The sequence below is a fragment of the Podarcis liolepis genome (assembly GCF_965112155.1).
Source record: "Podarcis liolepis genome assembly, chromosome: 3".
Taxonomy (NCBI): domain Eukaryota; kingdom Metazoa; phylum Chordata; class Lepidosauria; order Squamata; family Lacertidae; genus Podarcis; species Podarcis liolepis.
The window spans coordinates 78,728,785-78,750,982 of record NC_139557.1 but is presented as its reverse complement, the minus strand read 5'-3'; the positions used below and the strand labels follow the sequence as shown (position 1 = coordinate 78,750,982).

The following is a 22,198-nucleotide window of genomic DNA, read 5'->3' as shown; positions in this document are numbered from 1 at the left end:
ATTTAATTTAAAACACATAATTCAAGGTGTGGGGGTGAGGGACTTAACCAAAATGATACATCAATTTAAAAAAAAATAATTTTATTTTATTTTTGCATAATAAAACTTCAGCTTCTAAAATAATTACAATGCATTTTCTTTGTGAATTCAAGGACCACTGACAGGCAGCCATAAATAATGCATAATTGATATAGCAAATATATATATAAAGAAAGAAATAATGAAATAAGGATTATATAACAATGCAGTCAAATCAGCTGTGCAGCACTGTACACAGAAGTTTGATTACCTAAATCCAAGCTGAATAAAGGACACTTATGAAAACTGGATTTTATTTTCTATACTTTCAGAATTGTTGATATTTCCAGCTACATTAAGATATATCATGAGAATGTTACGCTCCAGGAACATCAAACAGGTTATATTAATAACAAAAGTCATAAAATTAACTGCTACTAAGAAACCTTGAGGAAGCCACATATTTGCTCTTAGAAATGCCACATCTAGGTGTTTTATTTTACTCAGGAATATGGTTAGTTGGCAGCATCTGGGAAGCTTTAATTATATTCATGGATTTGCGTAAGTTATCTTCTAGAGCAGTGGTTTCCAACTAATGGTCTGTGGATCCCAGGGGGTCTGCATAACCCACAAAGGAGGTCTGTAGCACCATTCATGTAACAAAAATGACTGTACAAATATCAACATTTCCAAAAGTAAGGGGTCAATAGCTTGACTTTTAAAAAACAGGGGGTCTGCAGTACTTAAGCTAACTGGGAACCACTGTTCCAGAAATGATTGCTAAGTGTCTTCAAACACCACCAAGTTCAGTTACACTTCCTGGATATATTGAAACTGAAACTGATCAGCATTTTATGATGTCCCCACCACAGACAAGAAACGAACCAGAGCACGGCGAATTAAAATTTCAGTTGTCCCAGAAAATCTCTAAGATGCTGAGAAACCCTTCCTTGATCTCTGTGTGCAAGGGCTGCAACTCTGTTCTTACATTTGGGACTGTGCATTTTACTTATGAAAGTTGTGATATATTTTGGTTCGGGGGTTTTTAAACAAATATTTCAATATCCATATACTTGAAACATTGTAGTTATGTGTTTAGTACAGTAGGCAAAATTATTATTCTTATTGCATTTATATACCACCCTTCTTCTAAAGATCACAGGGCAATAAACTACATAAAAACACAAAATGCATAGCATAATAATAATATAAAAAACCATTTCCTTCCCCAGCCTGGCACAGTCACGTTTAAAAGGCCTTAGACTGTTTAATTAGCCAAAGGCCCAGTTGAAGGGGAAAGATTTTGCCTGGCAACTAAAGATATGTAACAAAGGTACCAGGCGAGCCTCCCTGGGGAGAGCATTCCACAATGGGGAGCCACCGCAGAAAAGGCCCATTCTCATGCTGCCACCCTCAGGCCTCTCATGGAGGACGGCCTCAGATGATGATCTCTGAGTTCTTGTAGGTTCATATGGGGAGAGGTGGTCCTTGAGATATTGTGGTCCTGAGCTGTTTAAGGCTTTAAACCCTAACCCTGAGCTGTTTAAGGCATTAAAACACAGCACTTTGAGCTGGACCTGGAAACTGATTGGCCAGGATTGGTGTTATATGCTCTAACCGTCTTGCCCCAGTGAGCACCCAAGCCAGCTGAAGTTTACAAACCATCTTTAGTGGTAGCCCCATGTATTGACTACCCATATCTTACTGGTCTCTGGGAAGGTCATGCAAGGCATATCCTTACCTTCCCAGAGCTCAGTAAGCAAGGTTGGAGGGCTTAAAAATTCTTTCTGTAACAGGAAAGCCTGGTGCAGAAAGAGCATTTTGTTTCCTGGGCTCTGGGAAGATCTTGTGGGACCTTCACGAGATCTGTCCACACAAGGTACTGGGTACAACCAAAAGAAATTCAAGACCAATGTGGGCTGGTTACACATCTTATTTAAATAAGAAAAAATGTGCCTTCAAAGGAACACTCACTGTTATCTCATGCAGTTTTATTTATAGAGTAGGTACAGCCAGAAGCAAAGCAGCTGGTAAGAATGGATTGTCTGCAGGCCGAGTGGCAAAAATTCCATAGATTTCCATGAAGCTCTGTGCTTATTCTACTCTAGTATACCACTTATGTTCATTTCCCTGGAACAAATACAGTACACACAAACCGCACAATAGTTCATCAGTTCATCGTGACTCCCCCAACCCAAATTACAAATGGCAGTGAAAGTAGAACTAGCATCACTTGTCAGAAATTTCCCAATTGAAGGTCTTCAGATCACATGGGGTCTGAAAAGGAGGGTCGGATAGCAGAGGGGCAAAGTAACCATGAACCACCTTAGATTCCTCTGGTCTGGTTACACCTGTACTCTCTATACAACAATGCAGCACCAATTCTTCCCCCAACATCTTGCTGCGCATACTATACAGTGGTACCTCGGTTTTTGAACAGCTTAGTTCATGAACAACTTGGAAATCAAACACCGCAAACCCGGAAGTAGGTGTTCCGGATTGTGAACTTTTTTCAGAATCCAAACTATTCCGTTTTTAGTGTTAAGCTTCCTTTTTCAGTGCCACACTTCCGTTTTGAGTGCCCCTGCTCCTGCTTGCACAGGAGTAGGAGCTGGATCGGGGCAGCTCAGCTGGGGAGCGCCTCTGCTTCCCAAATGAGAGATCCCCACCCCACTGCTGCTTGCATACAAAATACAAAACTACATGTTAATCAGTTGTGGGTGTAACCGCTATGCAATGAAAATACTGTAAGTGGTCCGGTTTGAAAAATCAAACAGCACCTCCTTGGCTTAAACCCCATATCAAAAACGCTTTGCAGTGATGGATATTCTGTCCAACAATAATCTGTGTAGGAAGTCATTGTGATAATACTTGTGATAATACCAAGAGTTCAAAAGCTATCAGTTTCTCCAGTTACCAGTGGCATTCCTTATTTCTGTGATCTATAATCTCTCTTCATTACATAGTTCTAAATGGAATGTTAATCCTATTAGGTAGCAGGAAACATCCAAACAAACACTACGGAGCTTACTAATTTACTTAAATGACACTTTGTCATACTAAAATCTAGTTTACGTCACGAACTAAAACTGATGGGTTTATAAGCAACAGTCTTAAATCTATCACTAGGGTCATAATTTTGTTCTTTTTTCCCATTCCAGCTCATTAATTTGGCAAGTCCAAGCACCAATTTTCAAACAAGAATAGAAATACTCTATAGCAGCTGTGTTCTCTTCTGGAAAAGGTACAAAGAGTTCTTCTTTGGCATGTTAAAAACTATAGTGAATGTGTAACATGAAGTGTCATTTACATCAATTAGGCAAAGTTTTTAGGTCTGCACATAGATAACCCTGCTTATAATGGGTTGGATTCCAAGGTGCCATTACTGGAATTCCACTCATGGCCCCATAGACACCACTGGAACCTGCTAATGGGAGAGAGAATTCTCACCAATTCTCCCTCCTCTATGCTTCTCTACATCTGCAGTGAATGATATCTGAAGCTATTAAAACAACTTAGTAAAAACTGAGCAAACCGTAACAATCAATTAAGGTTTACACATCTTCAACCAACCTTGAGGCACCTTACTAACAATTAAGCATCTTTACATGTTTTTTTCTGTTCTTGCCTACATGTGTCTGCCATACTGATCTCTGTGGTGGAGATGGAACCATTCTCTCTACTTCCTGAAAACCACTTTTTCTATAAAGACTTTCCTCAACTGCCTCACTTGTTCTACTGCAGCTAATGTTAGTAGTCATTGAAGCAATAGTACTTACATAGAAAGGCTCAGATAGAAGGTACATCTGTACTTCTATACTGTTATTTCATTTCAATGGCAAACCTTCTGAACTGAGACAATGTTGTTTATGCAATACAGTATTAACCTGCAAATTGTTTTTCCAAAGTAGCAATAACAATAATAAAAGGTTAGGATATAATTACTGAAGATTTAATACTGTAATATAAAACAAAATAGCAGTGATGAAAATTCTTTCTTTATTCAGACAAACCTTCCTGTAATGTTGCAACAGAACATTTTATTTATCATTGTCACGTGGTATATTTTTTCAGAGAAATAAATAAATTGGTAACTATTTCATTAGAAAAGGGGGGGGGGGGAATCCACAACTCTAGCTCATTCTTTCTATTATGATATCCTCCACAAAATCACTTTGAGATTTTTCTTTGTTTTTAGTCCGATGCACTACTGCACCTCTAATCCTACCTGCATTGGACATATAGTATATGTTCAGATATAATGCTAAATCATATTTTGGCATTATAAAAACAAGTGGAAGCTGTGGTTGAGTATAGAAAAGGAAGCCATTTAAAGTCTGACATTTGCTTTAGTTTTCAACTGTAGAATAATTTAAAACTCTTGAGTTCCAAAAAAGGGAGGGAAAGCCAAACTGAGATAATTAAAAGTTAATATAAACCATAGTCTTCATATTATCAACATATAAGCAAGACAGTTTATATGAATTACGTAAGCACAGGTATGGCATCACAAATTATATACAAGTCCTCAGATTCCATAAAGATGCATTTTTCTGCATGATTTCTTCTTTGAACTGCTGCAATTGAATTACACTCACCAACTGAGCAGAACATTCTGGAGTGTGACCCAAGAATTCAGGCTGCATCATCTACACGCCATTATCACTGCAACCTCTTGACACAAAGGCATTTAGATGCCAAACACTCACAGCATGCTTTGAAGGCAGTCACTAGACACTGCATAATACAAACTGGAGAGTGAGAATGAGGTTATATAAAGGAACAATTAGGAAAGCATGAACCAGGGAAGAGTACTACAGGAAATAAAGTAAACTGTCATTGTTACAACATATTACTTGGTATGTGTATCAGCTAGATTTAAGGTAATGTAGCAAACTGTACATTAATATAAGCTGCTTCATCCAATAGGCTTATGGTTGAAAAATAAATTTTCTTAAGCAATAACTCTACTTGTGAGTCCACAAGTAAAGATTAACATTAAGTTCTACTATTATGCCCTTTTTATTATCATAGTTAGCTGTCAGTAACTTATTGAACCAGCAACAAGAGTCATTGTATAATAGATTCAGTTGTCTTCATGGAGGCTATAAATTTACTGTTTCTGCTTTTGTTTAATGCACGTTGCAATGATAATGTTGATTAACTATATACTGCTTTTTGTCCCAAAGGTCCCAAAAGCAGTGATTATCATATTAATACCAAAAAATATGATAAAATCACGAAATACCAACACATACAGTGAATACATAACCATGAGCAGCATTCTTGCTTACACTAAATGCTTCTCCCCAACATTCCATCTTTCCCTTGAAAGCCAGATTAACTGTCACATGTGCACAAGTCCATCCACAATAAAGGGATAGTTGCCTCTGGTGTCTCTGCCCCTTCAGGGCTGCCCCACTGGAACTGCCCCACTGGCAGCAATCCCCCATCAACGGCTGCCTTCAAATAAACCTGTTTCTGTTTGGAAATCAGCTGCAGCCGTGGCTATATCAAAATGATTTTTTAAAAATCCAAAATACTGCACTACTTTAAACAGTTGCATGGGCCTTCCAGGCTCATTTTGAAGCGGTCAAAATGTTTAGTTTGCCATTACCCATGATTAGCACACTTATTGGACACTTCTGTCAAAGGACTTCCACATAGGTCATATATTTGTGAGGAAACTGCAAGAATGAAGGAAGAGTTGGATGGTATTTATTTAAGTTTATACTTTGCTTTTTCTAGATGTTCAAGCCAGCTCACAATGTAAGTTAAAACAACTGTCAAAACGTATACAAAGTTGTTGTTTCCATTTGGTTTATTAGCTGATGCCCTCTTTTATTTTATTTTTTTTAAAGGCAGATGATATTTCTCTCACTTTCAATTACTGCTGGTTCAGTAATTACAGTTTTACATGCTGGTCAAAAATTAATTAAACCACACAGAGCTAGCCCTACAGGGCATAAGTCTAACTGGATTGCAGTCTCTCTGTGTAGCATTTCAAATTTGGAACTAGAATTATATATAACCAAGTAGCTCCTAATAAAAAAATTCCTTCCTGTAGCACCTTAAAGACCAACTAAGTTAGTTCTTGGTATAAGCTTTCGTGTGCATGCACACTTCTTCAGATACACTGAAACAGAAGTTGCCAGATCCTTCTATATATAGAGAAGGTGGGGAGGGGTATTACTCAGAAGGGTGGTGGGAATCGGAGATTGGCAGATAGCTGAGATGAGCCTGATGAGCCTGTTGACGACTCTTAACGACTGTAATAGGTCTTACAGGAAAAGGCAAGGGGTGAGAAGGTGAGAAATGGCTTAGTCATGTATAATGAGATAAGAATCCAATGTCTCTGTTCAGACCAGGTCTCTCCATTGTTTTAAGTTTGGTAATGAGTTGCAATTCAGCAGCTTCTCTTTCCAGTCTATTTCTGAAATTCCTTTGTAGTAAAACAGCTACTTTGAGATCTTGTATAGAATGTCCTGGGAGATTGAAGTGTTCTCCTACTGGTTTCTCTGTTTTGTGATTCTTGATGTCAGATTTATGTCCGTTTATTCTTTGGCGTAAGGTTTGGCCTGTTTGTCCAATATAGAGAGCTGAAGGACACTGTTGGCATTTGATGGCATACACAATGTTAGACGATGAGCAATTAAATAGTCCCGAGATGGTATGTGTGATGTTGTTGGGGCCAGTAATGGTGTTGTCCGGGTGTATGTGGCAGCAAAGTTGGCATCTGGGTTTATTGCAGGCTCTGGTGCCAGTGTCCGTGTTAAGTCTGGTTGTAGTATTATTGTGGGTTAGGAGTTGTTTAAGATTGGGTGGCTGTCTGTAGGCAATGAAAGGTCTTCCTCCCAGAGCTTGAGAAAGAGAACTGTCATTGTAGCTCCTGTGTGAGGATTCTCAAAAGGTTTCCACCTACTTCTTTTTTACAACATTTGACCACATGTAATATAAGATGATAGTTAATTTCTAAGTATGTGTGAAACAGAATATAAGGTATAGCCAGTGCTTTTTTTCTGGGGGTACACAGGGGTACACATACCCCTAAACATTTTGTGAAACTAACTTTGGCCTCATTGAGGGACAGTATTTCAATATGAGTAGGAAATGAGAGTACCCTTAAATATTTTTTTAGGGAAAAAAGCACTCGGTATAGCCACTAGTTATGTGGACCAGTAATACCAGGGGGGAAATGAATATCTGCTTAAGGCTGTGCTCATTTAATCAACACTTCACAGACTGAATTCTGCCCAATGTTTTGACATGAATAAGGGAAGCACTCTTCATACAAACCTCCATGAGAGTAAGTACCTTGAAGCTTTGGATCATGACATGAACAGTTTAATTATGAAATGTTTAAACCATTTCCCCACGAGATCATAGCCCAAGTGGTTCATGAAAAGCAAATAAAATTGCTGAGGCTTGAAAACAGCCAAGCACAACAGAACACTTTAAAGCACAGAAACAGCCAAATCCACACATTCTTCATTTGCTGCAAGAAATTTAAAACAAAACAGTTTCAGTATTTTCACACAGTAATTTGAGAGCTTTAAGAAGCTATCAGATCAATCCTATGCCGACTATACACTGAGACCACAAATATGCTACCACTATGTCAGTGGAAAAGCTGCAGTGTTGTGCCTCTGAATACCAGTTTCTCTCTTCTGCAGTGACCAAAGGCAGATTCTCACATACTCCATATCAAGCCCATTTGTGTGCCGGCAACCAAGGAGTACCTGATTCAATGGACCACATTCTTTAGATTGCTCTTTACACAGCAGACCTCGCCTACTGATGCTGAGCAAAAGTTGGACCTCCACCTACAAATCCGAGAAGTCAAATGAGGTTTCTCCTGGCAGATTGGGACAAAGATATCACTGCCTTAGTAACTTCCTTTTTAGCCACAATTTCACCTGAAAGGTTTCCCAACGAACCATCCTTTTGGGGGACAGACATGGCGAAGCAGAATATCTAAGTGCACACGATCACAGTGTGACCTTATTACCCTGGACAGCTTCACCCTCGTCCTTTTAATTATCCCAGTGACTTGAAATGTTTTATATTGTGATGCCAATAAAGGTATTCAATTTGATCTGAATACCAGTTTCTGGAAATCGGAGGTGGGCAGAATGCTGTTGCACTCCTGTCCAGCTTGCAGGCTTCTGGTAAGCCACTGTGAGAACAGGACGCTCGACTAGATGGGCCAATGTATCTCAATTTAACAATTTCCGGAGGTGCCATCACAGACATAAACTGGTTCACTGCAACCCCAGTAAGATCCATAGCATGAAAACAAAATATAAGGATTCAATACTTAGACTAGTTATTTTCTTCAAAGTAGGTCAGTGCCCACTTAAATGGTAATAAAGCTTTTCAGACAGATTTGGTGCAAGCAGCTCCATTAAAAATGCCCCCAGGATTCCTAGCTCTGTACAAATTTTGGATACGAACTTCTTTGTAGATTAGGTATCTTGGTCTCAAACCTGACTTGAGAATTTACATTGGAAGAGAGGGCCAAGGATGCAGGCCATATATTAGTAAAGTGAAGAGGGGGTAATGTGTCAGGAGTCACCAGAGTTCGTAATAAAATGCACACAATTTACTATTTCAAAAGCTTGTTTATAATATCAGGATACACAATGGATTCTAAATCAGAATCAGTGCAGTATTCATGCAGTATGTTAATATGAGTGACCAATGCTCCTAGCCACTGTATTTTATAATATACGGTACTGCTCTTGGACCACAATTTTCATGTAGTTGTTAAGTACTAACTGTAACAGCCTGACCAAACTGCGGGAGGCAGTGGAAGACAGGAGTGCCTGGCGTGCTCTGGTCCATGGGGTCACGAAGAGTCGGACACGACTAAACGACTAAACAACAACAACAACTGTAACAGGGGCTTGTCCTGTACCCACTTATCTCTTTAAAATTGCTTGGTCTCCCCAGTCATCCATCATCTGTACCTAAGGAATTAAGTCCTTTTTTCTGCCAGAAGCTGAGGAAAGCCTGTATTTTGCAGCTTGACAGCTTCCATCTCTGGCCTACTACCACTTTGTTTCCAGTCTCTAGTCCCTGGGCACTTTCCTGGCTACACGACTGTCTTACGAGTGGCTTGTTAATTTCAACATGTCAATCAATGCTCACTTGGGTCCTGGTCTGTAAAGTTGGACTGTTGCCAAAAAGTCCTTTGTCCCTCAGCATCCCTCTTTTCTAGTTTGACCATCTATGTTCCTACGTGATGTGTGAGAAACCCTGAAGCCGATTGTAAGTAGCTGTAATAAGATACTTGTGGCTAAGATCGAGTGTAGTAAGTAGAAATAATAAGATAGACAGATGTGAACTAAAATGTTCTCTTTAAAAGTTTCTTGAAGCAACACCCTGCCTCATGGGTTGTCCTCTTACCATCATTTCTATTCTTAATAACTTCGTAAAACTGGTGTTGTGGTCTTGAGGGCTTCCCTGCCTCCTCCACCCAGTATGTGAACATTTTGAAAATACTGCTAATGCAAATGCAAACATCATCCTTCATTCATATATCCATATTGCCAGTGGGTGGGGTATTTAGTGTTTGGGGGGGGCTGTCAAATTCTACATGTGTTTGAGGGAAGTAGGCAGCGTTTACTCTCAAATCTCAGTCATGCAAAGAACACAAGTACCTTGGACAGCTCCAATGGACCCTGTTTCAATACCTACAGGAGAAGTTGTCTCTGCTGTGAGTCATAGACAAATGAAGCCTTATGTAACCAGGCCTGAGGTGCGGTAGGCTCTGCCTCCCTAGGAGGAGCTGGCTGGCTGGGTAAAGCCCCTTGCCTTATTTTATAACCTTTGGCTTCTATGAATCAGGGAAGACAAAGCTACTGTAAGGGATTCATTCTCCAAGTTAGGGTGGTAGGGCTGTGTCGAAATGGGATAAACCCATGTGTGATACAGTATATAATCTACATAGCTGCAGAAAGAGCTATTATTGATTAACTTACAGTGATATAGAGCTCTTAACACTTTAAAAATGCAATGGGGTAGCATTAGCATGCTGGAGTGAGGCAACTGGAATAAAACTATTGTTTTTGGCACAGTCACAATTTCTAATAAAACTGGAAATGCACAATCAAATTATTGTGATTAAAAGACCAAACTAAATCCCTATAATTTGTTTGATTTCCTGAAGCAGCAGCGGATCTATGGCCATTTTAATCAAACTAGCATAACTGCAGTGCTTAGTGAGTTTGGCTTGGGTCCTAAATTGCTCCCACAGGCAGGAGTATCCTATATCAATCTGAGAATCTCTCTTCATGATTCAGTGGCAAACCATCACCTTTCTTTTAATGCCAGTTACGTTATTTGACTTATTCGCAACTCACACCATTGACAAAGGAAAATTCCCAGGGCAGCATTTTCTTCTGTGCTAGTGATAGAAATGCACTACTCTTCCGTGTACTTTGTCTAATGACAGAGCTTTATTGGGCTGAAAAGGCTAGTACTGCAGATAACTGAGCAAGTAACCTTTTTTCTAAAGGAAAAGGACACTGAATGGAACAGTCATCTGGATCTCATGTTTCCATTTCAGAATACAAGAACTTGGCTGTTATAATTCTAAAGAAAGTCTTCAAAATGTGAGCCAACTAATCAAAGCACAGCTGCCTGCAGAATTCTACATTAGGTCATGAACTTACTTTTACAATGAATGCTTTACCAAGACACTCATTCCAACAGCAAAACATTTCATTATTTACCCCCTCCATGTCTGATACCCTCCTTAAATAAATTGAGTTGGATCCAAAGAAGCATGAGCCAACCAATTAAGCCATGTTCTTCTGCAAATTTGCACAGCCAATAAGTAGAACACTTTGTGCAACAAACTTCATCATGGCAGATGAAGGGATAGTGCAACTATATATCTGCATAGGACATGCATGTGGTTCCCCATTGCAAAGCCAAAACAGAAGACAGCAGGCACCCAAGCCATTAGGACTTACTTTACACATGTGTATAAAGATATAAACTATAAATGCCACATCCCACCCATTTTTGGCTCTGTCTCCACTCACCACTAGCTTGTGGCTCAGTACATCCATTTTAAAAAGTTGAACCAAAACCTGCTGCAACCACTTCATGCAAATATGCTTCAGTGCAGTAGAGCCGGACAATATCTGATTTTCAACTTCATGGTATATCACCAGCTAAATTATCACAGTATCTCAATATATCACTATATATCTACTGCAACGGAGGGCCTTACCGAGCCTCCTCACGGCAGCAGAGGTCCCGCCGTACCTCCCCGTGGCAGTGAAGGGTGCATCACACTTCCCCACAGCGGCAGAGGGTCCCGCCGTACCCACACACAAACAGTGGCGGATGCACCATGGTTCCCCGCAGCAGCAGAGGGCTTTGCCATGTTTCCCACGGCTGCAGAGGGTCCCACCGTACCTCCCCGCGGTAACAAGCCAAAAGATAGTCTCCTTTAAATAAATTAAACTAATTTTTAAAAACCCTTCCTTTTTGATATGGAGGAAAGCTATTTAGGGGAAACTAACAACATAAAAACCCTTCCTCCTGTTTTTTTCACGGGTGGGGGTGAGTGTGAGAAAAGAAATGAGCTTTCAAATTCTTTGTTTACCTTCTTTCTTTACTTTGCTGGTGGATCTTTGATTGTCCAGCCTGGGGGGGGGGGTTCCTCCTGGACTGTTAGCAGGCTCTGCATAATTAGCTGAGCCCTAAGTGGAAGGATACTGGTAAAGAGTTTGCTGGTTTGTGTAAGGGCTTATCATCACTTCTTATTGGTTAGGAGGGAAAACAAAGCTGAAGACACCATGCTTGCAAATTATCTGCAAAGTATCTGTAAAGTATCTGGTCAGCTGAGCGACCCCCTGGGAAACTGTTAAGTATCCACCTTTTGTTTACCTTGTTGAAACACTTTATCACAATGTTATTTCAAAACAGGTATTCAATGGTATGGCGATTTATCACACAGCCCTACAGTGTAATTCAGCTTTTCAGCAGGTTGTTGTTGTTGTGTCCGACTCTTCGTGACCTCATGGACCAGAGCACGCCAGGCACTTCTGTCTTCCACTGCCTCCCGCAGTTTGGTCAAACTCATGCTGGTAGATTCAAGAACACTATCCAACCATCACGTCCTCTGTCGTCCCCTTCTCCTTGTGCCCTCCATCTTTCCCAACATCAGGGTCTTTTCCAGGGAGTCTTCTCTTCTCATGAGGTGGCCAAAGTATTGGAGCCTCAGCTTCATGATCTGTCCTTCCAGTGAGCAGCAGGTACCATGTTACAAAAATTACATGTGAATAGGGTCAGGGCAGCAACTATTTTATCAGTCGGAATTTATAAGAATCTTAGATTATGGGATATCTAAAATGTTCTATGGCAATAAATATTATGGCATGGCCTCGAAGGAGGACTTTCAAACCCAAATATGCACATGTGAAAGTTAATCCTTATCCTTGTCATTATGCAATAAAGAAAGCAAGGTCATTATTTGTCATGCTTTTTAAATCAGTTAACAAGCCTGACAGAATTAAAAATTTGTCTGTAATCACCTTTTCATTTGCCCCAATGTCATAAACCATTGAGACAAGCTCCTTTCTAAATGCTGCTGAAAAATTAAGCATTCTGTGATACAAAAGGTCCAACTCCTCCATCTTAGCTAAATGTTAGTTAACTTAAAATAAAGCAAGCTAAAAAAAAGTGCAATTGCACAATTTATTTCTTTTACTTATAGCATGCCTGCTGTTACACATTCTTCTCAGCCAGCACTATGAAAACTACCAAAAGCCCACCTAATTCTTTCCATGTGTCAGAATTTAAATTTATATATTAATATGCAAGTGTCAGGTCACCCACACTATTTCATGATAAAACTGCAACCTAAAGGTTTTATCAGATGGTTGTTGTTGTTTTTCCAGCTCTTGACTGCACTGATTCGAGGTCAACACAGATCATGGTGAATCACCTCTAATCTAGATCACAGACTATGGGCATCATGATGTCCAAATAAGTGGTACAGTCATTACAGGGGAAGGATACAAAACCCCTACAAGTGCCACTTAATTTCTCATCCTTCTGTTAAGATAATCATAAACTGTACTGTAAGTAGTAACAGCAGATTATGATTCTCCTGAAACCAATAAAAACCCCCACATACATTACTATGATAGCCCAACACCTTTCATGTAGTAGCATCAGCTGTTATGTACTAGTTACTGTAAACACACAGTACAAAGTAACACTCTTCTCTCTATATCTTTTCCTGTCCCCCACAAGATTTTAATCAAGACCATCTTCAACGATTTAATTTACTGAGTGCTATTAAGGACTATTTTAGAAAACGTTTGTGCCACTATGACATATTTTGGATTAAACAGCGATACAGAATTCAGCTTGCCTTTTATCAGACGCTTGCTACCTTCTTTTCCTTGTAAATGACATTCAATGCACCTTCAACAGACTATTATTCTATTACCTTTTGTTGTTGCTGCGGGATTCTCTCTCATTAGTCATTTTGACTTCTAGCACACCACTGTCATGGAAAGTTCACTTAACAACTGAGATAACATTTCACAGCATATGTAGATAATGTCTTTTCTATCTGACAGCCTGGAAGCTGTCCAGAAGAGCTCTTGTTCTTTTTAAACACTGTTTAGATAATAGTGGGTATAAGATGGCAAAGCTATTAAGTTACCCGAGGAGTCTTTCCAGACTATTGCTTCCCTGTGCAATAAGTACACAGTTATTACCCAGTTGCTGATCGAGTGCCAAAAGTCTTTACCCAACCTAGTGCATCTATTATTGAAGTATTGTTTTTATCCAGCACTCAGTGCAACATTTTATATAAGATGCTTTTATTCCTAATGCATCAAAGAGTGCAATATTTTGTTTGAGGAACAATGCAGTTTCCCCATTCCAGTATAGCAGAGATTGCAAAAACAAGTGTTGTGTACTATGTTGTACACAGATAAGGCTATCAACGGTTATTAGCCATGATAGTTGCATACTACCTCCACTGTTGGAGGCAGTATGCTTCTGAATACCAGTTGCTTGGGAACACGAGGGGGAGAGTGGTGTTCTGCTCATTTCCTGCTTGCAGAGTTCCCATAGGCATCTGGTTGGCTTTTGTGGGAACAAGATGCTGGACTAAATGGGCCTCTGGTCTAATGTAGCGGGGCTCTTTTTCTTCTTCTTATGTACATCACTGTGGAATCTTCCAATGAAGGTGGTTAAGAAATGTTTTAAATAAGTAAATAAAATGTATCACTGTAAGTTAACCCTGAATCTCTTAACAACTAGAATCCCAAGTCTCCCTGGTATCTCCAGCAAAATAACCCTTTTGTGCTACCCCACATAGCTACAGACACACTTCTCTGCCCTCCATTATCATTACTGAAGTTTAGTACAGTGGTCTTGAAACTTATGTGATGGTTTGGTACTCAGGGTCCACGCACAAAAGCAAGAAACACATCCTATTATATCCTCTAATTTAATCCACTACTCAGTACTATACTTGGCAAGAGATAAAACCCACATGCGTTAAGCCAAACAGGTAAGCAGTTAATGGGCAACAGTTCTGAATGCACATTTGCAAACCAAACACAGAACCATGAAGGAAGGCTGTTATTCATGTGAGAGGCCGGGATTGAATAAACTGTCCAGCTATCTCAGTACTGTCAACACTCATTGGTTGTTCTTCTCTAGGGTTGCACGTTGGAGATTTTACCAGCCATACCAGGATCTTTGCATGCAAAGCATGTGCTCTTCCACTGACTTACAACCCTTCCCCTACTACCAAACAATGCATGGGAAAATGGGAGCATGCCAGCTGGTCCCACTAGGTACTTTAAGCATGCAGCATATTGTACAAGCATAGGCTCTGTATGTGCAGCCAGGGACCCTGGTCTCCCTGACCTCTAGAACACAGCTACAGTTTCGCACATGTGTAGGGTGTTTTTTTTCCAGAAGTGATGCTGTACAAGCCTTTGTGCAATTAAGAACACACAAAAATACATGAGAGCAGTTTAATTTCATACACATTTCTGGGTAGCAGACACCATAAATACAATTGATACTGCACTTTACGACCGCAAAACATGAATTATAGCAGAGCACAATGCCCCAAGGTCATCAACTGAAGCACTAAGAGCACTTGGCAAAGATGGAGCCACAATCAAATATTCTGCACTCATTTGTAATGGCAACCTTCATTTTGCTGATCTCGCTATGGTCTGTGAATAATCAAGAGTTTGTTTTGTTTTCTCATTTACCAATGAGATAGCTTGAGGACACATGTTTTCAGTTCCCAACACTCTTTCTACTACTCCTCTCACAAGGAAAACAGAAATCTGAGCAGAGTTATAGGTATCATTTGAATTTTGTACAATGCATTTTTGTAGAAACAATGCTCCAACAAGCATTTCCCTCTGAAGTGATGACTTCCTTATTTCACCCAAGCAACTTTTTCCACACAAACAACCCCCCCACACACACACAAATATGTGGTGCTAAAATCACAGAAAGCATTCTCCAACCCCAAAATGAAGCCATCAAGAATGAGCCCAATTCAGCCTCAACATTGTGTACAATGGAAAAGCCGCTTTCCTTTGCCTGTGTTCAAGCAAGACTGTAAAATCACAAAATACATCCATTTAATACAACAATGAATAATAAAACCACAAATTAAAAATCTTGAACCTCTGAGAAGTGCAGCCCTCCACCTAGCTCCTTCCATCCCACATAGTTATTAAATTTTCCACCCCAGATACAGTTGTTAAATCCAGGCCACACATCACAAATATTGAGGGAACAGAGTGGAACAGAGAGGCAGCTGTTAAATTGCTGCATACCTGTCCTGGAGAGAGGAGGTGGGGAGGGAAGGAAAATAATGGCTGTCAAATATGTTATAGCATTAAATTATCCCAAGCAGCAGGGCCCTTGCGTAATAGTGCTATACTTCAGAGATTACTCCCATTTCACTAGTAGATTGAGCTAAGTTTTTGTTATATGCTAGTTTGAGCCATTATTATGTACCGAGCTCATCACTCTAAGTCAAATCCTAGCCTGCTTTAAGACATTTAATGAAATAGCAGGGTTTCTCATGTGCTGCTCTGGAGGAGACCGAATTCTAAAGGGGTCATTTTCTTCCTTTTACTATTTAATGCTTATTTCCCTCTCCCACTCTAGATCTCACCAGAATTTCAACTGCTGCAATCCCCCAAAAAGGCAGCCTACTCAATACTGCCAGCAGTGATTCAGCTGGAACTGTACTGCAGTGATCTGCAGTCTGTTTCATCAAATATTCAATAAAAGCAAGCTCTCAAAGCCAAATACAGATCTTATTTGATTTGAAGCTCCCCCCCTCCCCCGCACACATATACACCGGCTATCTCCCATTTCTTTATTCGTAATATCAACTTAAAATTCCAGTACTAGTTTTCTTTTAAGCCAGGGGACAGGTGGAGACAACACCTGTAAACACACATTTTTGTAACTAAAGCTATATCCCACTGCAAGCCAGTTTTCATTCAACCCCATCAGACAGAATAAAGTCTGGACGTGAGAAACTCAAAAACTTTAATTCACTAGTGATTCCTTACTGCAAAACAGAAAAGCAGCAGAATTTGTATGAGCTAATGCTTGCTTCTGCATTGCAGCTGAATTCAGCTGATATTGGCCTTAGTGAAGATTTATTAGGGGGATGCTGCCTGGAATAATAAACCAAAAAAGCAAACAGTATCAAATTTAGTCTGACTTAATAATTGACACATTTAGGTTGTGAAAAAGAGAAAGCAAGTATTTAAAGTTGTGGGCAGCAATGCCTTCACCCAATGATTTCTTACCCCATGCTGATCTCCAAGGCAGTGAAGCCATCATCTGCATACAAACATGAGAACGGGCCTTTTCTGTGGTGGCTCCTGCTCTTCCCAGGGAGGCTCATCTGGCACCTTCATTACATATATTTAGGCACAAGGCAGAAACATTCCTCTTCTCCCACGTCTTAGGCTAATTAAAAAATCTATGGCCTTTTAAACTTCGGGGGGGGAGTAGTATTGATTTTGTTTGTTACTATGGTATGTATTTTCATGCTTTTATATTGTAAACCACCCCATGATCCTTGGACTGATGATGATGATGATGATGATAATAATAATAATAATAATAATAATAATAATAATAATAATAATACAAACAGCAGCAGCTTCTGCACAAAAGCTGCCTGAACTATTTCTGCCACAAAAGAACCATGGCTTCTGATTGCAAATCACAAGCTGGTTTGAGAAAAGCTCATCAAAGAGGAGTAATTTCATGTGAACCTGGCTTTAAAAAACCAATAGTGGGAGTGTGCAGGAGAACTAAGAGAAATATAAATCTCAGAGTAATAACCCATGTTTGTACTTCTCTTTTCAGTTTACGGCTCATAATGATACATATTCAGCATTCTGGATAGAACATTTTTCCATAAAATGGTTTTAATTTCTATAAATGCATTGTTTCATAAATTTGAGTAGTAACATAGAGGCCACATTCAAACACATTGCTAAAAAGCCCCTCAATGGGTGAAGGAAGTGCCTGACCCCCACCAAAAAAATAAAAAATCATTATTGTCACAGCCGCTCTCACCTTCTCATCTTGCATTTTTTGACACCAACTCAAAAACAAATTAATTCAGTCTGCCAGTTTAACACTGAGAATTGCTAAAGCAAAGGGGAGGGAGCCCAGAAAACATCCATACTACTGGCTGTTCTGCATCTCAGCCCAAAAGTGTATAATGTAATGCAGTGTTTCCATTCTGTTAATTATAGGCTCAAGCATATTATTAATTACTCTCAGTTTTTCTGGACTTGGTCTATAGAACCTGGACAAAACTACACCCCAACCAACAAAGCTTTCCTCCCCCTGCCTTTTCAGTTTAAGGATTTCGTGGACTCGTAGGTTCCTGTACTGGTAGCACACATCTTGGGCAACACCGAAAACCAGACTCCAACATGCATACTAAACAGCTTGGAACCAGTTTACTTAATTAACACCTTCAAACCATTTACTTACAAGATTGCCTTCCTCATATGTGCCCACTTAAATATTTCAATCTGTGGAACTGGCACTGCTGGAGGTGCCACATGATGCTCGTTCCGCACTTGTAAGAAATCAAGTCTTTTGTGTGGCAGTGCCTACACTTTGGAACTCCCTGCCTATTAACACCAGGCAGGTGCCTTCATTGTAACCTTTTCAGTGGCTGCTTAAAACACTTTCGCATAAGCAAGTCTATTCAGAACCTAAGCAGAGCCTGCTGGATCAGACCAATGGCCCATCTAGTCCAGCATCCTGTTCTCACAGTAGCAAACCATATGCCTGTGGGAAACCCACAAGCAAGACCTAAGCAGTTTCCAGCAACCTGCATTCAGAAACATTATGTCACCATAGCTAGTAGCCATTGATAGCCTTATCCTCCATGAACGTTAACGAGCTTTGATCTCTTTCCTCCTGCAGATTCCAGCAACTCTGTGTTGGGATACTGCCAGGGAGATAAAGTCCATCATGGCCCCAAGCTGGCTGCCGGACGATCCATCGACCTCCCGTAGACACGCAGTATCAGCAATTAGCGACATGAGCTCCAGAGCATTCTAGAGCCGATGCACACTCTTTATCAGCAGATAATGCACAGCCAAAAGTTGCACTCAGGAGAGCATTATTTACAAGTTTTATTCAGCGTTGATCAGAACAAAGAAAGCCATGACTGCCTGCATCAGTGTCTCCGACACAGAGAGAGACAAAAGCAAAGACACAACAGAAACATCCTGTGAAAACAGGAAATACGCAGACTCTGTGACTCACAGCCTGCTCCCTTTTAAGGTGGAACGGAAATATCCTAACACTCTGACCCCTTCAGCAGAAGCTTCTGCTTTTGTAGCTGGAGTAAGTCAGCACACACCCACACCCCAATATTGAGGGGGTAAAATCTATGGGGGAAACTCTCCAAAACAGCCCGAAGAGGATAAGCATGCTCAGTGGGTACTCATTTATTGAAATGTGAACTGCTACTACCAAAAGTAGGTAAAATTACTGCAACGCTGTCTCTTTGTCACCCTGACAACTGTGCAAGCCTGGCTAGAGCAGAGAAAGTATTGCATGGCCCACCCTGACCTACTGTTTTGCCTCCTCCCTTGGAGAGAGCTGCTTTGTGATGCAGACAATGAATTCCCATCTGACACATCTAAGGTCCCAGATTCTCTATACCAGCCTTTATCAACCTGTGGGTCCCCAGATGTTGCTGAACTACAACTCTCATCACCCCTAGTTAGCAAGGCCAGAGCTCAGGGATGATGGGAGTTGTAGTCTAACAACATCTGGGTACCCACAGGTTGAGAACCGCTGCGAGTCTAGACAAACCGTGGGCTTGAATCCTGACATCTATGAATGTCCAGCCATAATCCTATCCAGCTGGTTGCCTTATAAAATGGTAATTTTTGCTCGTATGGTACTTGTGTTAAGATCTGACTGCTGCTTCTTTGTGGTGTCGCTCAGTAGGAGTAAGTACTGCCTCCAATGTCAGAGGCAGTGTATTGGGTATCAATTGTGGGGAGAATGCCATTGTGCTCATAGCAGGCTTGCAGGCTGCCCATGAGCATCAGGTTGGCCACTGTGGGACAGAATGCTGACCTGGAAGTGGCTTTGGTCTGATCCAGCATAGTTCTTAAGTTCTCAAAGCAGGCCTGTATTGTCCATTTTTTAGAATGCAATGTAAACTGTGCCACTGCTGAGTAACGGGGGAGGGGGAGAGGATGGAGACATTTACACTTTATATCACACATAATTTGTATGTGCATGTTTTCCACTTTCGTTTCTTACTTCCATAATGAAAAGTGACGTTTAATTTCTGTATTATCTAGCTTCGCATGGCAAAAGCCCATCTCTTCAATCCATGGAAGTCAGCTGATTAAATAACTCAACTATATTTCCTCTATTTATGATGCTTTGATCACACTGAGACTTCATTATCAATAGGCAACTTCTGGGAATGAAATCTACAAGTGCAAATCCTGAGGGGGGAGGGAATAGTTGAAGTTTGTGCTTTGTTTTATTCGGAGGCAAATTAAATAAGCTTCAAAACAAAGATGGTAAGATGCATTCTGTAAAATTTAAGGAGCAAACCTGACACGCTAATATATAAGGTGAAACCCCAACATTCTCCATTTGTGAAAAGCACCCTGAGGAGCCTACAGTTTCTGAGCAAAACAATAGCAGGGAGAAGGATGCTTAATCCTACAAAATCCCTACAAAATCTCCCCATTTCTCTAAATATCACGGTGTCCCAAAATTGTAATTACTTTCTAGAACATCATCAACAGAAGAGTAGAAGCTGTTGAGGCTTTGTTACATGCCTGTGTGTCCTACATGTAGTTAGGCTCTTTAAGAGGAAGCAAACATTGCCTTCCCTCCTCAGGAAGGAAAATTGGAAGATAAAACTCTCAAGTATGTTTTCATAAACATTTACATACATTTCAACTTCAATATTTCAATCATCCACACTGTAACTTTGTTATGCAATGTTGTAGCACAATTAGAAAACACGTGTTGCTCTTAATACGGTGGCAGATGAGGACAGTAGCAGGCACCTCCCTGTTCCAGCTGGACGACCCATTCTTCCACCACAGGGCCACCCAACATCAACTGCCCTGTGAGTGCTCCTGCCCTACAGGATCTCTTTTGTGTGTGTGTATTTTAAGTGCATGGTTCTTAGAGCATCTGTTGTTTGTTATCCTGCTAGCCGCTTTGAAACTGCAGTCTGAAAAGCAGAATACAAATCTACTCAATAAATATATGATACACACAACTGACCAAACACAGAACTGACCAAAATGGAAAAAGCTTTCTTTCTGTTTTGCTCCTTCCTAAGCTCTAAAGTGCGACTTTGTAACATATTCATTATATATATTCATATATTCATTCATTCAATCAGTTCGTTCGTTGTTTCTAGTCTGAATATGCTTGACCCTAATACTTTGCTTCACATTGCTTCCACTTTGCCTTTTCTAAAATGCTGGAGAGCTGTCACCAGTCAATGAGGTCAATACACTGCAGATGTTGTTGGCCAACTTTTATCAACCCTGACCAATGGCCATGCTAGCTGGGGCTGATGGGATTTATTTTTTAAAAAAAAAATGATAGGGAAGCATAAATGTTGCTGCCATCTCATAACTGAAAATTTTGTATTTTTAAATGGTGTGGTTCACAATTTGTAATTCACCAAGCCAAAAACATTCTACCAGCAAGGTACTAGAGACCACAGTAGACATTCTGTTTTTCCTACCAGAGTCAAGTGCTTGGCAAGGCATAATACAAGACTGGTACGCTGTGTGCAACATGTTGGATCATATGTTGTAAAGGTCTGCTGTATGCTAATCATTTTGTCTGCTTCTTTAGAAGCAGTAAACCTCTCACTCACTCACACACACACACACACACACACACACACACACTAGCCCAGACAGCTTTTAAGATAGGATTTTATTATTGAGCTCATGAAATTCTAGCAAGTGGTAGGTGGTCACTTGAAATTCAAGGCAAAAAGTTCAGTCAATTGGAGATACCAAAGTGAAAAACCAAACAGACGTGAGAGATCCATACTCAGATCTCTAGACACATGCACACATTTGGAAGCAGCAAATCAATGCGTCCACTTTTGGTAGCTATCAAGGACTCCACTATTTACTCAGTGAAATCCCCTCAGAAACACAAACATACACAAATGCTCTTAGTCCTGGAAAAAGACATCAAGTGAGCAATCATTTATCCCAGCAGAGCTAATTGTTTTTAAGAAGAGGACTTCTATCAGAGAAATGACATGGAGAAACAGGTCAAACAGCCTGTCCTCTAGCACTGGTGTGACAATCAAAATTAGACATGCCATCCTACAAGCTATTTAAAAGTGGAGAGGGGGGATGCTAACTATTTTGGCCATGAAATATGTACATACGAAGTTACATAATAGTCCTCCTTGCCCGCTAGGGAGATATAATAGATGTACTAAATGGCCTTTAGATGTACTAAATGGCCATTAGTTTCCTTAACACTGTCCTTTATGTAAGTTACACATAATATTGCAATAAGGTTTTAAAACAGACTGTAGATAATATTGTTTTAGACTAAATCAGTGAATTCTTGCTAAAAACACATGGTT

The 22,198-nt window shown here is 40.2% G+C and overlaps 1 protein-coding gene and 1 long non-coding RNA gene across 21 annotated transcripts in view; one reads left to right on the top strand and one right to left on the bottom strand.

Moving 5' to 3' along the window:
* RYR2 (ryanodine receptor 2) overlaps positions 1-22,198 on the bottom strand; it is a 243,937-nt gene that overhangs the window by 210,817 nt on the left and 10,922 nt on the right. The window lies entirely within an intron of this gene.
* LOC310704056 lies at positions 4,704-10,769 on the top strand. 2 transcript variants are annotated; one of them, XR_014524533.1, is made up of 4 exons: positions 4,704-4,877; positions 5,673-5,787; positions 7,260-7,324; positions 10,589-10,769. It is a non-coding gene; the product is annotated as an uncharacterized lncRNA (long non-coding RNA). The 2 variants fall into 2 exon arrangements; XR_014524534.1 differs by lacking the exon at positions 10,589-10,769 and adding an exon at positions 7,692-8,180.